Raw genomic sequence first — 18,525 nt, forward strand, 5'->3', positions numbered from 1 at the left:
CCGCCAGCTGGGTCCACCTCATAAACTTCCGCGTCTTCGTGAAACTCGTATTAATACTTCGTTCAACTTCAACATGGCACATTTCATCTAGACATATCCAGCGAAGAACAGTTGTGAGTCATCAAGCATTATTATTTTTAACTAGACGCACTATTTAATATTTTTTATAACTTTGTAAGATTCTGAAAACTTGGCTTGTGGTTCTTATAAATACGACCGGTGTTGCACAGCATGTTTTACGAAATTGCGTTGAAAATAACTCACGATCAGCTGATGCCTGCGTTAATTTTAGAATGTCGGCGTTAAGTTTACTGGTATATGGGAATAGGTGTCAGGCATATAGGCTACAGTACCAATATTGTTTCAGTTATTTATATATAAATAATTGCATCTTTGAATACTGAACAATAGAATAATTAACAACTTAATGATAATATTTTATTTATCGACATAATTTGCTTTTATGTATTTCTTATCCATTTTCGAATTAGTTTTCCGGTTATCTGAGAAAAAAACAATATGTTATTGCTGTTATATTATAAGTTATACATAACCGTAATAACTGAAGCGAGATTTAATTGAGAAAATTGTGCCAATATTGTTATCAGAACCCCATGAAACAAATAAATGTTCTGTTTGCGTGTTCAAACCTAACGTCAGAATAATATGTATGTGTATTTATTTTTCAATTGCTTACTCGATGTAGGTACTGATACTGATATTAAGTAAATACCGTTTTTTTTTAACAATTTTTTCTCCCTTATCCTGTAATTGGTTAATTGCACGTTGAATACTGTAAAAATAAATAAATAAATAAGATATAACCCTTAACATTTTTATTTCTTACAACTTAAATGAAAGATTTTGCTTATTGTAATAAACAAATTATCAAAGGTAAGTGCACCAACATTCGGCTTGACTTTCTACAGTTATACACAAACTACAAAACATTGTACTTCTTCTAAGTAAAGCAAAATATGTAATAATTATTGTTAAAAAATTTGTAACTAGTAAAACTGCAAAAAAACCTGAAAAAACGATTCGAAATAACGAAAAGAAAGTAACTGCTACAAATGAAAATATTTAGGAAAAAGACAAGAACAGGAGATATTTGAATAATACTGGTCACAAAACAAAGATAAAATTAAACTTATTATTGAATGCATAAAGCATAAAGCAAACACCAAACAAAGAAACATCTGTCTAAGAATTGACTAACATTTTGTAAACTTCTGTAAATTATAAATAGCAGAACGTTTTCTTCTTATATGTATTTTCAGGCCAAATTATAGTTTTTGAGAAAAACCTTATTTTCGACAAGAAATTGAATTTTGTAGAAATTAAAGGCAGTACCGAATTTGAGTTTCTGATTTTCAAAATATACCCGGTATCCCAAATTTTTAAAATTCAAATCGATGTAGTCTGAAATAATTCTAATGGGCCGTCACCGTAAGACACCCTGTATATATTACTACAGATTTCTTATGTTAAATATGCTTCAATTAGAAGTCACTGTTCGTTGTGAGAACCAACATACGATGTCTCATCCAAATCTGGTTTTTCTTCAAGTGTTTCATTCTAATCCCCCCTCCCCTTTTCGAAAATATTTTTCCTTCGAATGGTTGTTTTAAGGAAAACAGTCGAATTTCTTAATTATTTGTCGAATTATTTGAATTTCTCCCTTTTTTCAGATTAGTACAATGATTTGATGATGATTTTATATACAAGTTTGATAAAAAAGTAACGGCAATTTTCAAATTGCTCGTGTTGTATCTTGTCTGTCGAGTTGATTCTTTTATTGTGTGTTGGTACTGTTGGTAGCATTGTCAGTCACGTACCTATCCATTTTTAGGAAGCTGCTACGCTAAGCTTGTGTTTAGCCAGCAAATGAGTAAGACTTACTTGAGTATTTTTGACGATTTTTTGTGTGGCAAAATGTCGGAAGAGTATGTTTTTTTTATTAAGGAAAAAAAGTTTTTTATTTTCCACTCTGACATCCTGTAGTTTTTTACTATGCGACTTGGAATATATGTATGTTATCAACTTATTTTCACCTAAGGAATCTCTGGTATCATTTGTGCCCCGTCATTTAAATACACCCTGTATATGTAACACTCATTTGTAAAAACAATGGTGTAACAATCACCTCCTTAATGTTTGCTCATAGTTTCCCTACGTATTACATTTTAAACAGGTCTACAGTTTAAAAGTTATGCAGATTTCCTTAAGTAATATCTACATTTATCAAAAATTGACGATAATTCTTGCAAGTTGTATCTGAAAGTGTTGCAAACTTGGTCTTAATGTTGTAGTCTGGTCCTAATCGGTAAAGTTTTACGAAAACTCTAAGAATGAAGCGGAAAAACAAAAACACATCCCTCGCCTTGAACTGAAACTCTCATTACTGTTTGTTTGTTTCTTTCTAAATCGTGTTAACATTTGGGTGTGAAAATAACGATTCTGTCTTTTGTCTAGATTTTGATAGATGTGACATGAAAAGAAAATGTTAAATCAAGCATGAAAATGGAATATGATTTCCATTTGTAACAATATGACTAAAATCGGATGCCACTTAGAACTTGACACGTTACTTAACTTGGTATACGAGTAGATTCGAAGTGAGTAAAGTATCACCGGATACTAAGAGTAGCTTGGTAGCTTGGTAGCTTGGTTGCCCAGATATGTTATCAACTTTCAGGTTTCTACTCAATATATGAAATACATTATTATAAGTACAGTCCGTACGATATGTGTTGAAATAGAATACCAAGAAGACCCCTGCGCCACTTTCTTGGATTAACCGCATTCGACACACACCCGAGGAAGAAAGACATTGGCAATGTGGGGTTCACTGTAACAGCTCGCATACTGTGTTTTTCAGTTACGAAATAGTGTTTCTTCGTAAGTGTATTATGGACTTATATCTCAACAAATATCGTATGGACTGTAAATAAAATGAAAAATGTAAGTTTTTTGAGTTATGTATATTTTTATATATTTTCTTATTCATTTTATGATACGAATACTATGAGCGTTAATTTATTATTAATAAAGATGAGAAAATATTATGCTGAATGGAATGATATATAATTAACTTTCTACTCAATGGTAGCTTAAGGTTCACAAAGCATAATATATTTTGTGGTGGGGTCATACTAGAAATATAACCACAATTATGGTAAATTATCCCAAAAGAAATGGGTGTTGTCAACTAAAAAAATTAATTTAAATGCTTGGTTTAGTTAACAATTTCTTGATCAAGTTTCATACAACACTTCATACTATGATCATGGTTTATTATTGTAACCATAGATTAGCTGACCACTTAATTATCTATTTTTCTATAACCAACTTATAGTTAAATATACTTCATAGATTTAGACAGCAATGATTAATATAATTAATAGTTTAATCATTATAAAACTAATAGTAACAATTTTTATTTTGAACATTTTCTTAGAATTTTATTTGGTGTAAAAAAATTAGAATTGTCTATTAGGATTATAATTGACAGTAATAAAAAAGTACACATTCTTGAAATTTACAAGTATTAACTGATGATATGCTAAAAAGCTATTCTCCGGAGAAGTGTAGAAATATAGATAGTAAGACTATTGATAGAATAAACAATTACTTTAAAAGTTTGTACAACACAATAATAATTTAAAGCAGTCAGAAAAGCTTTGTTCGATGCTTTGATTACATTCATTTTTACTCATTCAAATCAGTTTAAATCACTCAAAGCTTTAATATTTTGTTATAGGTAAAATTCCTGTTTGTAATGAAGTAACGATTAAATTCGACATTTTTGAAACAGCTGCCTTGTTAAAAACACTCTCAGACAGATCGTTTTCTGTTTTTAAAAATGCGTCTTTTGGTGTCATTGTGTAGATGCTGAATAATCGCTAATAGAACTACAATACCAATACCATCATATTTTTAATGGTATTGTCATTCTTTTACACATTTTTAGAAAGCTCTTCTACTTATATTAGGTACTTTTTTTAAGGATAATTACTTTTTATTATTTATTAACAAATAAACAAAACTATCATTACAGCAAATGTTAAAAGTGGCTACTGTTCTTCAAACATCGATGCCTAAATGAGAGACTGAAGTTTCAATTGTCAAAAAAAGTTATTTGACTTCGCACAAAATCGTGATTTGCATATTTGATAGATTATTTCTTATCATCTTTTTTGTTTTGACGAGAGCAAATAACCCAGACATAAATTTGTCCATGCGTTACTTTGCTAATTTTCAAAACAATCTACATTTTTACTTTTCTGCTTTCTAAAAATGTTTTAAATAATTAATCTTCAATCTGACTTCGCTTTAAATGTTAACTTTCGTTAGACTGGATTGAGCTAAGTTAGCATTTTAATAAAAAAAGCTTTTCGCAGGGATACAATGAATTAGATGTCGTATCATGTAATTCGTGTAAACTACCACTGTTTTTAGAATAAACACGTGCCGGTTGGGTGGGTTAAAAATAAGTTAAAGTAGACGTCACGAAGTGTACCTAGTCACAGCTATTGGTTCAGTGCAAATTGAGTTTATATCGAAATATTTTTACTTCAAACTTATAAACATTATTGAGCAGAATATCCTTGATAAGTACTGAGGTCCGTCTAATACAAACAAAATTGTATATACGTCGTATATAAATTTATGAATAGACATAACTTCTATTATATACATATATACATATATACAGGGTGGCTCACCAAACTTCACCGAACTTCGATGGATATCTGGGAAACCGCTTTATGATTTTTTTGAAATTGTGGTGGTGTGATACGGACCGTGGGGCCTACCAAGCAAAAATATTTTCAAGGTCATCGTACTTCCGGTTATACCGAAAGTCGATACCAACTCTCTTATTTTAAATGGAACCCCCTGTATGTTACTGCATTCTTGGAAAGAGCATTTATTTTTAAGTTGAAAACATACAGCACACTCCATACTTAGGATTGACCGTTTCCGCGATATTTTGATTTTTAAGCAAAAATTGACAGAAGCAGACTGTCATCAAAATTTAGTTTTCCCAGAAACACAGGTTTATGTTTTTGTGCGAATTGGACATTTTGTAGAGGAAGGCCTAATTTATCGGATTTTACATGAAAATTTTCCAATTTTTATACAATTATCGAATATGAAGTTGACAACCATCACAGGTTTTTAATTGTCACCAATAGTCTTCAGCTTTAAGAATTCAAGAGAGATTAAATTATACTCATGAAGGTTATTTAAATTTATTCATTATTTATGGACAATGTGATAAAGTTATTTCAAGATCTTGTGACATGTTTGCTGCTCGATATCCAGAAAAATATCTCAAGCAACTGTGAAAAAGGTAATAGACAATTTAAAAAATTTCGCGTATTCTGGATATGTTCCACCAGTTTCCCAAATATTCATCTATGAAGTTCGTGATGAGACGTATACAAGGATGACAACATTCATATTAATTTTCATTTTAATAGCTTTATTCAGTTCTATATAACATGTTTTTGCATTGGTGCAAAGTCATTATTAAATCAATGAACAACGGAAACATAAATGGGGCGGGAGTGGATAAGATAATAAAAAAATATCATGACAGCACAATTTTTTATTGCGCAACCGAAAGATATTTATATCCTTTAAACGAAGAAGAAAATGAAATAAGGTTTAGGGACAAATATATCCCGTAACTGAATAATAATCTTTTAGGTACCCTGATGAACAAAGAAAGAGAAAATCAGATTAGGATTTATTTTTCGATTAGGATCCCTGTAATTGGAAGGGGTCCGGTTAACCGGAAAAAAGATTCTCCGGTTGTATTGTCAGTTGCTATCGGAATTCTGGTATTTCTATAACGAAATTTAGCGACAAAAAATTACATCAGTACATCTCGAAATGTCATTTTGATCCGTAATATTTTCTCTATTCAAGTTTTTCTGAACCAGTTAAACTGAAAATACAGGGTGTGTAAATAGAAGTTCTACAAATGGTGAGAGTCAAAAGTAAGAATGCATATAAAATAATAACACTAACACTCGTTGACAACACATATCGCGTAATCCAAACATATTTAAAATTAAGTGTTGACAGTTAAAAATGAAAATAATGATTGGTAACATACCTTTAACGACGTATATACTCTTATTACCTAATCTTTATTTGAATTTCTAACATAATTCAATTATCCTCTTTACCCAGTATGAAACAATTAAAAAATGTGCAACAGGAACACTGTGAAAACCGTTGCATTTCTGGTTATTTTGGAATGATTTATTTCTCTTATATGTTGGATGTGCGATTTGTATTCTGCGTGTGTATCTATGGTGTGTAAATATGTATCGATATACCCACAATGGATATGGTGCTAGCAGATGGAACATCATCTAATCAAAACTGCATGAAGTAGAATCTGTCATTAACGTGTATTTTTTTAATAAGTTTTATTTGCATGATGTTAAAACTAAGCTTAAATACATACATAAACATTAAAGTATGAGTTTGATACCAGAATAAATAGAACATGCTGATCCCTAGCCATTTTGAGCATATACTTAATAGTGGTATTGTCAGATTATTGTTGCCATTATTAGTTTTTTATTAGAACAATGTTGAGTATAACGCCAAATTAATTTTGTAAGGGCTCTATTACCTCAAAAAATGCTACATTTTCAAACGAATCAAGAAACTTCCTTAAGATCAAGTGATCAAGTTCTTATAAACAAATCTGATCATTTTTTCAAGTATTTGCCATCTGTTCGGTGTGATAATGTTACTTTAATTGCGGATAGTCAAGTAATATGCTGTAACGGTCCTTGTACCTCTACAAATTATATTAAAGAAATTATTTTCTACTATAATACCATTATCTTAGCAGACTAGCAGATTTTTTATTTTAAATCCATGGATTATAAAACCCCACAAAGCATAATGCTTTGTGCAAAACCCTTCACTGAACGTTAACTGGGAAAGAAATATAAGCCAACTTGATCTTACAACTGATGAAGGATCCAGTATGTCCAGTTAAAGATCTCAAAAATATTTTAAATACATTCGCATCAAACAGTCTTCAAAAATATTTTTGCCACAAATAAGAAAGTCAGATGACGATTAATGTATTAGCATATCAATTAAAATCTGCGTTCTCCACTGAATCTAATGCTCCTTTGTCTGATTTAGGTTCTATTAGAAACATAAACTCTCTTTCTGAAATGACTTTTTCAGAAGAATTTGTACTTGAACAACTATATAAACTCTCACACGATTCATCTTTCAGTACATATCAACTGCTTCCAATTATTTAAAACAAATTCGATTATTTTTTCTAAAAAACCTCTAGATGACATTTTTGTGTGTTCCTCTTTATATTACTCTCTTCCTGGTGATTGTCTAAGACTTTAAAACCTGTTTACAAAAACGGGGATACACCGGATGAAACAATTATACCTTTTAGTTTGGTCTACATATGCTTTAAAATTATAGAAAGAATAATTTGGAACTCATTGGTGCTTTTTGTCTAACAACCAGCGTTATTCTCTTCAAACAAATACTAATTTTTACGGGCTTTAGTACAGCATTTGATCGAATTGATTGATCAAACTTGAACATTTTAGAATGAGAGGTGCCAACTGATCTTACTAATCGAATATCTAAGGTTTTTGATCTGCAAATGAAATACGAATTTATTCATAGTTAGTAAATTACTGTAACTAAATGGATTTTACACACACCATTTTAGAAAAACATGAAAATTGTGAAGGTACATAGCAAAAAATACTAATGAAATTTAACTTTTTGGTTTAGGTATAAACGACTGCCAATCATTTTAAAATCATTCAACTATTTTTTAATAAAAAAAGATACTTAATTTGAACTGTAATAACCCGTACATATTGTATAGGTATTATTATAGATTTTTTCCTAACATTGACGTGTTAAAGCTTAAAGCTTTAATGTTGATTTTTAGATTTGCAGTGCGTAATAATCTAAGTCAAAATCCCACGACAGTTAACCCTAGATGGATACCTTTTCAATTTTTAATGAGATCTCCTTTCGAGTGCGGGTCCAGTTTTCTTGAAAAATACATAAAACATCAGTTTAGAATCAGATAAACCCGAGAGATTCAATATTCATTAATCACAAAAAACGTAGTGGTTTGGGAAAGAAAAATTCTAGAGAAAATATCTACGAGAAATTTGATAAGTATTAATAGTTATTTATCGTACAAGTGTTTTATCCACGTAAGATTATTTAAGTTTAATATTCTTAAAGTGGATAAAAGGCAATTAAAACACGAATACAATACAACGTTTTATCCAGAATAACATCACAATCATATTTGTGGAGTCTGAATTATCAGATTTTAATAAAAAAATATTCGCTCGACTTGATTTCTTACAACTTAGTACTCAATGAAACGTAGTAGGTTCTGTTATATCTACTGGTTGGTATGGTACGTTGTTTATTATCAATTGTTTAATAGACAGTTCTATCTGAATTTGGTAAAAAAATATTCAATTGCATTTATGTGGTCGAAGTATTCGATGCTGAAGGCTACTATAACCGTCTACAAAAATATAGATATTGGAAAATATAACAAGCTTACTGCTTATTTGAAAAGTGAATCGAGGATACAAATAAAAAAAGCTGCAGTAATGAGGGTTTCTGGTGCCTGTCGTGACAGACAGGATGTTGGAATTACCATAGATTTAATAGTATACTATATTAGATCTATGTGAATTACCTACTTGTTTCAATACCTGACACCAAGACGAGCATTTCCAGAAAATTTACATTTATAGAAGAAGGATTGCATGAATGTTGTTGAAATATGCAAAAAATATATTTCTCTGTGCCCAATTCGCCTAACACAAGACAGATTTCTTTTAAGATACATCAATCAAAAATGTACTTCTCAGCCGTTTGGAATCAACCCATTGGCGAAGGTACCCTCAGTAGTTGCTTCGTTCCAGAATATCGCAAACTCAGAAGCATATACCGGTCATTGTATGAAACGCACTTCAACAACTTTATTGGCCAATAAAGGTGCTGATCTTACAACCATCAAACGGTATGGTGGATGGAGGAGCTCCTCTGTAGCAGAAAGTTATGTTGAGAAGTCTATATCTAACAAACTTGATTAAGAAAATCCAAGCAAAATATAGCTGTTCTTTACAAGAAGAGACATCCCTAAATTGTGCAAATTCTTCACAAACTTCGACAGATGTTATGCGTTCCGAAAATGATGGCTACAACGAGGATTGTTATTAACGGAAAGGAAGTTAAATCTGATAAAATAAAAAACGAAATGTCTGTTAGTATAAATGTAAATGTTAATAAGTAAAATTAAATTTGATTTATTATAGGTTTATTATTTTTTCTTTATTCTACTAGTGAAATAAAGTTCCACTAAAGTATCACTTTAGACGGTTCATATGTGTGGATAAAAATTCGATTATAAGGTGATTGTGGATAAAATAATATTAAACTTAATAAATAATTCTTATTTTATTAGTTTCTTCTTATAACAAATATTTTTAAAGAAAATCATACCGTACAAGTAAAAAAAAATGATAAATATAGAAAAGGCATCAATTGCAATGATTTTAAATAAACATTATCAAAAATACCATATTAATCATCAGTTACTTAAACACAGTTTCAAGTAAGTTACCTTTCGCTAATCTAACGACCAGTGTGGGTGTGGTTAAGGGAAAACTTGAAAATTCACTAGGTCATTAGCCAGTTAGGGTGAGAGGAACACATTTGTATTAATTTCTCACATTAATGCACTATAAACCGTTACCTTAGCATGGTGAAGAAAGTTAGTTGCCTGGCAACTGGTAACGATTCCTACAAATTAAAGCTATTTCGTTAACGATGGCCCTTAAACGACATACCATCCCTCGGAAATTATGTAAAACCGTTCGTCCTTTGTCTAAACCTTCCTCACCCTAATAAACAAATTAAAAAAAGTTAACACGATGAGATACAAATAAAGGTATTGTTGTGATTTTTTTAAATTTGGCATGTTTATATAAATCACTTTGTATAAAATGATAATATTTTACAGATCTGGGGTAGTCACCTAACTTGACTGTCGCAGTGCCAAATATTTTGGTTCTAACTACAACTATTTGAAAATTACTTCAAATTTTAACAAATTACGTTTTCTTCAAAATTTAAAGAATTTCCTAAATAATTTGGCAACGCCGCAACGGAATTAAAAACTATTTATACCATCATAGGTTCCTAGAACTTTATGACGAATATTATATTTTAAAAATAATTAAAGATAATCCTTCATAAACAGTTTGAAACAGAAGAAATATAATTGCATTATTTTGCCTTTCACAATTATTTTTAATTTACATAAATAAAATATGTTCTTTTACATTTGACAGAACAACTTGGCCATTGTTATTTAAAGTTTATTAAATCTGATTTTTATAATATTGAAACTAAATTAAAAATTTAATTCAAAAGGAAAATCAAATAAACTGGCTTCCCTGCGGACCGAATACCCACAAAATGTTTATTTTCTCCAGGGACATTTCCTCCATAAAATTTATACTTCCAGATCTGTGTTATGTCTTAAAGTCCTGTTTTTATTACAATCAAGGTAAGAACGGTATAAAAGCTAATAAATATTAACAAGATACCGCATCGTTGTCATCTTTATTGTAAGGGCAGGGAATATAGTCGAAATTTCAATTAAAGTTTAATGTCGGAAATTAAATCGTAAAACTTTACGGGTAATCTTCAATTATTCTCCCTCTTGTTTACATCTTACACATAATCAAATAAAAGTGTTTGTTGATATTTAGCTAAAATAATGAATTTTCCAGAAATCCTATATATATTTAAATATCTACTCGTATAGTTAAAAATTTTTTGTTCATTATCATTATCATGAAAAAAATGCTAAATATATAAAAGTTAGATAATAAAAATATTCTATCTAAAAATCTTCGCTAACAATAATTACAAATAATGCTTGAATTTTTACTTGCAATTTATTTTCTGTGCAGAATTCATGGGATAAGAATTTTCCATTGTGGTTATCTTAATAATAGTAGGAAGGTCCCCTTGGTCGAATAAAAACATGTTTATTCTATATTCTATAAACAAATGTTTATAGAATGAAAAGTAAGCACATTATAGTAGGTATACAACTGTATGTCATCAGCGTGGGTAAAATATATTATTAATGCTGAGTTTTATTTGAAATATAGTTCACGAAATGAATAAATAATATAGAATCCGGTAAATACGTAAACAGTAAAAACAGCAGAATCTGTGCTGAATGATAATACTGATAATATTTTAACATGTTTGAGTCTGGAATAGATATACCTATGTATACAGGGGTCTTATTTATATGCTAGCTATATTTGAAACACGTTTTCTTAAATTCTCCGCCGCTGGACGATCTATTGTGACGTGTGACTACAAACAGCGCGTATTAGTCGCGACACATACACACTTGGGATCTGCGGTATGAATAGGTAGAATAGTTGTAGGTATAACACAGGTCAACAAGGGCCAAGAAGCAAACACACTAATATGCATTCCCGAAGGATTTTGGTGCGCAGAATTGCTCTATCACGTCAGGTTTTTGATATATCCTAACCTAAAATTGCAAAAAACACTGTTTTTCGTCATATTTGAGGTTATGTAGTAATGCCATCTATTCTTAAAAAAATACATATAATTTAAAAGTACAAGGCTCCCTCTTTCAAATGCCGTTGAGTTTGTTCAAATATCTTTTTTTTTCCTTGAGTTATCACATGTTGAAATTTCTAAGTTTATCAGTTTCTTAATATGCGAAAATCTACTAAGGATCCCTTAGACGTCAAACAGTTGATTGTAGTTCAGACACTTCATACTCAGAAACCTTCGATACATACGAATTCAAACTCACAAACTCCAAATCCGCAAACCCACAAACCCCAAACCCACAATCCCTAAACCCACAAACCCCAATCCCACAAAACCCGAACCTACAAACTCCACACTTACAAACCCCAAGCCCACAAACCGTGTGGGTATGAAGTTTCTGAATTGCAATCGACTGCTTGATGTCTAAGAGATCCTTAGTAGATTTTCGCATATTAAGAAACTGAGAAACTTAAAAATTGCAACATGTGATATCTCAACGAAAAAAAAAAGATATTTGAGCAAACTCGACGGCATTCGAAGGAGGGAGTCTTGTACTTTTAGATTCAATGTATTAGTTTTTTTAAAAAGAATATAATACTATATTTACTATATAACCTCAAATATGACGAAAAACAGTGTTTTTTGCACTTTTAGGTTAAGATGTCTCACAAACCTGACGTAATAGAGCAATTCTGCTGCCAGATTCGGATTCAGCGCACCTAAATCCTTCGGAAATATATATTCTGCTTCCAAAAAAAGTTAAATTTTGTTGACCTGTGTAATCTTCGGGTACTGGTACCAGGACCTTCTTCCACAGCGTTTAAAACTCACTATCTGAGTTATTCCGTACTTGTCGTTCAGGGTAATCCATCTGATGTCGTCTCCTTACTGCAATATGATTATTACTTTATTTAGTTTAAAAATGTGCATTAAAAGCATATTTATTATATTACTGAAATAATTCCATGTGAATACATTTACCATTATAGCTGCTTTTTAACATTGATGTAGTTATTGTACCCTACTCTAATGTTATAAACGAATCTCTGACCTTTTATAATCCTTTAAAAACTGGGCCGTCGACGCCTGTCATCCGTTCTTTTAATTATTGATTTGTGAAATCCCATTTGGCAAACATCTTAATTAGGTCAATGCATTAATATACTTTGATGTATTCAACATAGCTAGATGGACTATACAGCAAACAGAGTAGGCTGTCCATTTTAACATTTAAAACGTTGTTATATAATTCGAGATTTATGAAAAGCTTTAAATATATCATCTATAAACTTTATAGGGATTTCTGAGATCAAACCAATCACCAACTAAATGTGATAGCGAATACTTCAAACTAGAAGAGCACTATCTGTCTCCGACCTGTCAATAAACCAATCGAGTCCTTTCAGGACCAAAAAATCAGGATTGGTTTTCGAAGTTTCTTTGAAATATGTAGGTAGGAAATATCTTGTCGCTAGCAGTTCCCCTTTTCTTCGAGTTATGAGCTTTATGTAGCCATTGCCCCTAATATTTTAGCCGATATGAGGTAATTCTTGTTTCTCTCGTAACCAATATGTGCAGTTTGTAGGGGCCTGTAGGGCTTCTATATGAGCTGTATGTAACGCTCCTAACATGCTTACGAACGCCAGTCATTAATTTGTTTAAGAGGTGTTTGGTGACCCATCAAATAGTTGGCCATCGTATAGCGCATAAGAGGATCTAATAACAATAGCATTGGCTTTAATTAACTTGGTTTAATCACTCACGAATTATATGATAATGTGCAACAGACAGTACAGCACCTTGAGGAAAGGAACAGATTCATCAGAATACGGGAGTACCTAAGTGACTATTTTGAACACATCTTCATAATTTACTAATTTGTATCAAAACGATAAAAGTTGCAAAAAGAAACAAAAGATTATTTTGATTAGAAATAAAATATACATATCGAAAATGAAAAAAAATATATATATTTTCCAGAGGAGAACCATACCTCAAATATATACATTTTGAATGTATCTTCATGTATATCCTTCTTTTCATTTCCCTATTTACGAATATACTGCTTAACTAGAGTTTGACGTTTGCGTGCAAAGTCAGTAGCGTCACTAAGATTAAAGATAGTTTAACTGTTAAATGTATTAAAATAAATTCACTAGCGTCTCATTTTATTGAAAGTGGTGGACCTTAGCATTTGCCTGTATCATTAAATTGCTTTTTATTGTAGTCTCACAAAATGGGCCAAATTTCCCAAGCCTGGTGCCTTAGTTACTCAATAAAATGTTCAACTTCAGTGATAAATTTGCCATTCGATATTTTCCACTTATGTGAACGTTTCAAAGAGGCGACAAGTGGTAAACAAAGAAAAGCGTGGACCTCTTAATTTACTAATGGCTTTTCTCTTAATTTACAGTTTCACAAATATTACAATTTTTTCAGATACATCCTAAATGTATTGATTTTCATAATGTGTTTTATTTTTCTTTCTACACAAGATTTATATGTGCTAAAAATAGTCATAATAAGCTTTTTTCTATAGCCTTATATTCATATTTTTCGTATAACTACAAGAAATTTGCGCTAAAACTTGTGCGACACACAGTTATTTTTTTAACTTAATACTTAACAGTATTTAGTAATATATTACCTCTATCCTACATGCTAATAACAAGGCTTAGGTCAAAAGTCAATAACTTATGTGGATATAACTTATTACCTATTCAGAATTTGTGTCGAAAAGCCCCAGCCAGTTCAGAAATAACGGAAACTTACAATTAGAATGTCTCGCATATTAGGTAATCAGTCAAACGTCAATCAATGTTATTCTCCTGTTTCAGCTGACATTTCTCTATTCTATAATTTCCTCTTATCCTCTCAATCCTGAGCTTCCATATATCGTTCTTAAACAGATATATACTTTGTATTTGTTTTCTAAATATATCCAGGGTCAATTTTGTTTACACAAGTTTGTCGAAGAATAAGAATTATGAAATTTGTAACCAAAACCACTAATTATTTTGATTTTGTAGCTATACAGGGTGTTGCATCACTAATGGGTTGCAGCTTAATGGGAAATTTCTGAGGTCAAACAAGTCTTAATAAAATTTTGTTCAGTTTCAATTTAGATGTCAAAGATAAAAAAATATTTTAGCAATACTTTATCTTAACGGTGTAGTAAATACGACGTAAGCTTTTGTCCCTTTCAAATAATTTAACATTATTTTAACAATAATTTAAAAAATAATGAAACCTTCTTTATTTTTTAATAAAAATGGTGTCAGTTCGAAAAACTCTACATTTTTTTTAATGAAGGCTGTTTTCCAGCTAAACAGAGGGCTGTTTCATAGTGCTGTTAGTGTAGAGCAATTTTATTGCTTAACATTTTATTGATAATTAAAAATAAATTTTATTAGGTTCTACCAGTCTTAAAACTGCAGTCCGACAGCTACAATCTTCTCTAGAGAGCTGATATCGTCATTTTTTCAAAAACAACTAAATATCTCGAATACGGTAAGTTTTAAACACCATGTACATTTAATAAACTCTACCTAATATTAACCAAGGAATTCAAAATGCAATAATGTACAGGGTGTTCCATTTAAAATAACAAAGTTATGTAGCACCCACGCGAAATTGAATACCCTGTAAAGCTAAAATATTTTTTTTATGTGGCCCACATGATTCCAGACAACTTTGATTAAAACCATTTTTTTATAAATTTTACAGTTGCAGAGTTACAGAAGAATCCCTCTTAGATGGAACACCCTGTATATATCATTATTTTGACTAACTGTCACTGTCACTGTCACTTGTCACTAACTGATATAATTGCAAAAATTTAATACAATTTTCAGCATTTTTAAAATGTATGGGGGTTGTTTATTTGGTACCTACTATATTTTGGAAACACCCCGAATAACATTTTATATGGAATATAACTTAAGAAAGTGGCTTTACGACCAACTCCTAATAAATTACCTTATACCTAGTTTTCGTCATTAATACAAATATTTTATAATTGGTTTGGTCACTATCCAATAATTATAGTACGATTCCAACAAAGTTCGTAGGTTGTAGGAGGCCATTCATTCGATTTTCATGAATATAAGTTTACGTCAGTGCAACAACATTTTCATATTTTTAGATTGTAATTTATATTTGCCAATTTTTATTTTAACCCAAGTCAATGTAGTCAAAGGTCGGACACAGTTACTATGTGAATTAAGAAGTAAGGTGTGTTGTTTTATTGTGTTTCTCTATATTTTGGAGATGAATGTCAGTGTTTAAACATAGTTTCTGCTATTTTTGAACTTATATCTTTTTAATTGAACATAAAAATTGTTTGCGTTTACAGTGGTTGCTCTTACATAAAAGATAAATTTTGATTGATTGGTTTTGATTTGATGGGTGTATTTGTAAGAGAGAGAGAGAAATACAATTAAGAGATTACAATTACGATTACATGTAATAATTTAAAAATAAACAGAAATATTTTGATTTATTTGTTTCATTTGTTTACAAAATTCTAGTTCTTCAGAAAAATTCATGACACTCAAACTTTTTTCTATCTTTTTGAGATTTAAAAGTACCCTAATGCAACTTACAGTTTCTTTAAAAATATTGACTCTATTAATTTTCTTTATACCTAATTGTGAAAGTTTCTGAATATAATCTAAACTTCTATGGATGATACTTCCCAATATTCTTTATAACGTTTTCACATCTAATATTTTTTATAAACAGAAATATGTACTACATATTTATTAATTCAACTGTTGTGAAGGTTACTATTCAGTAATTCATTACTAGTTCTTTGAAAATATTTCCTTTTGTACATATTGTAATAAATTACTTTTGCATTATTGTTAATTCAAATATTAACCACAATGATATAACGTAAATCTATAAGTAACATACGGTGCCTGATCTCTTTACATGCAAAACATGTGGAACATCAAGATTAGCGATGTTTATATGATAACATATTTTTATGATTCAGTTGAACTGAATATAAAAATATCTGCACAATTATTCACTTGTTTCACGGATTATTGCTTTAACTGTTTCGTTGCAATTACGCAATTGTGATAAAATTTCATACCTATGTAAAATATGTTATTCATTGGCATTCAGTGTGGCAAAATTTTATTTTGAATCGATTCTAGGATTAATTCAAAATCCGGGAGACAATAGCAGTACGCTGTGAAATTATACAATCCTCTGATCACACCCAATGTAATTCCGGATGAAAATTTTAATAACACGCGTTATGCCTGCAAATATTTACTCGTCGTTGTTTCCAGTGAATTAAATCTAGCTACAGTTTTAAAAATGTGTGATCAATACTTAAATGAAGTTAAATAAACCCAATCAAAAAAGTAACTACCTAGGTATTTTGCTAGAAATGGATAGCAAGTTTGATTTTGTAAATGGAATAGGTACCTCTTTTTTTTATTGTGTAGTGTAAAAATATTTGAATGGATATTCGTATATCTCTATCTTGATTATTCCAGATTCCAGAATTGATACAATCTACGTAGTGTGGGTATTAAGTTTTTCACATAACATTAACAAATAGTTCTTATTTCTCAAATTTGAATTATTGATAACAGTCTTCAACTTTTCATTGTTCTGAACAATACCTATACGAATAATATTTAAAAAATCACTATGTGGATAACATTTGAACGCTTATTAAAACTGTGACTGTTATTTATTTGGTAATTATTTTTTTAAGTATAAAATATAAAATTACTACACAAATTAACTACATAACAGTCAAAATTATATTTTCACTTTAGAACGAAATAAAAATGTAATGATATAAGCAGATGAAACTGTCAAGGAAATGAACACCATATTTCTAAGTCAGACTAATTATTTTTATTTTATACCTAACATGTCATATTTATTGGGATAATTAACAAATATACCAATACAGGGCGTGGAGTGTATAATCTATAAAAATTAAACTACATCTTCCTAACGATATTTGTAATAGAAAAGTCTTATACAAAAAGTTCAATTTTTGCGTTTTTTTTTTTCGTAAATTAAAGTTCAATTATGGATTAAAATATTTTCTCTGGAACGGCCCTGTCCGTGTGATGTACGATAAGTTACGTGCTGTAGACCAGCCACGTAAACAAATCGTCGTTCTCAAATTTTGGGGAATTTCGTTGATCACAATCCGGGGGTAAAATCTGTTGAACTGGTTGCAGATGATAGTACGGTACGAGATGAGGTTCCTACTTGCTGTGCGAGTCATCGAATGCTAATTGTGGGATCTTCGTCAAGATTTTCCAACACTGCATCTTCAACATTAAGGTTCACTTGCTGACCACGTACTTCTCCTCGAAGACTAACACTTCCCGTATCTCGCAGCCGCTGAACGCACTGTTGTATTTGCACATGGAGGATGACGTTATGGCCAAAATTCGCGGTAGAACCTAGTCGCCGCGAGCGCATTTTCTCCGGCTGCACCATACACTAACACCATATCGCCACGTTCGGAAATGGTGCATTGTTTTCTCGGTTCATTGTAAAACTAGTTGTGCACAAACTAAAAAATTAAGCAAAGTAAGAAATAAGAATCTCGTTTTTAATGTAATCGGCACGCTATTCTTATTTTTTACTTCTTTATTAAAAATTACACTGTCACTATCGAGGAATTACAAAATAAAAACTTTTGTCTAGAATATTTCACTTTGTAACACTGATGGGTCGATGGTAGCTTAATATTTAATAATTAAGTCAATAATTAATTAAATACAAATACAAAATGAGTTGACTGCACAAATTTGTTGACAATGTAACCTAACCTTCTTTTAGTATTACTAGTATTAGATTATACCGTCTTAAATT

General features: G+C 30.6%; 1 protein-coding gene across 1 annotated transcript in view; it reads left to right on the forward strand.

Annotated features, from left to right (window-relative positions):
* Positions 1 to 18,525, forward strand: part of LOC108911508 (serine/threonine-protein phosphatase rdgC) — a 100,522-nt gene continuing 81,997 nt past the window's right edge. The window contains exon 1 of the mRNA XM_018716467.1: positions 1 to 113. The gene's annotated coding sequence lies outside the window, so the exon portion shown is untranslated. The remainder of the gene's footprint in view (positions 114 to 18,525) is intronic.

Source organism: Anoplophora glabripennis, unplaced genomic scaffold (genome assembly GCF_000390285.2).
Source record: "Anoplophora glabripennis isolate ALB-LARVAE unplaced genomic scaffold, Agla_2.0 scaffold6, whole genome shotgun sequence".
Classification (NCBI taxonomy): domain Eukaryota; kingdom Metazoa; phylum Arthropoda; class Insecta; order Coleoptera; family Cerambycidae; genus Anoplophora; species Anoplophora glabripennis.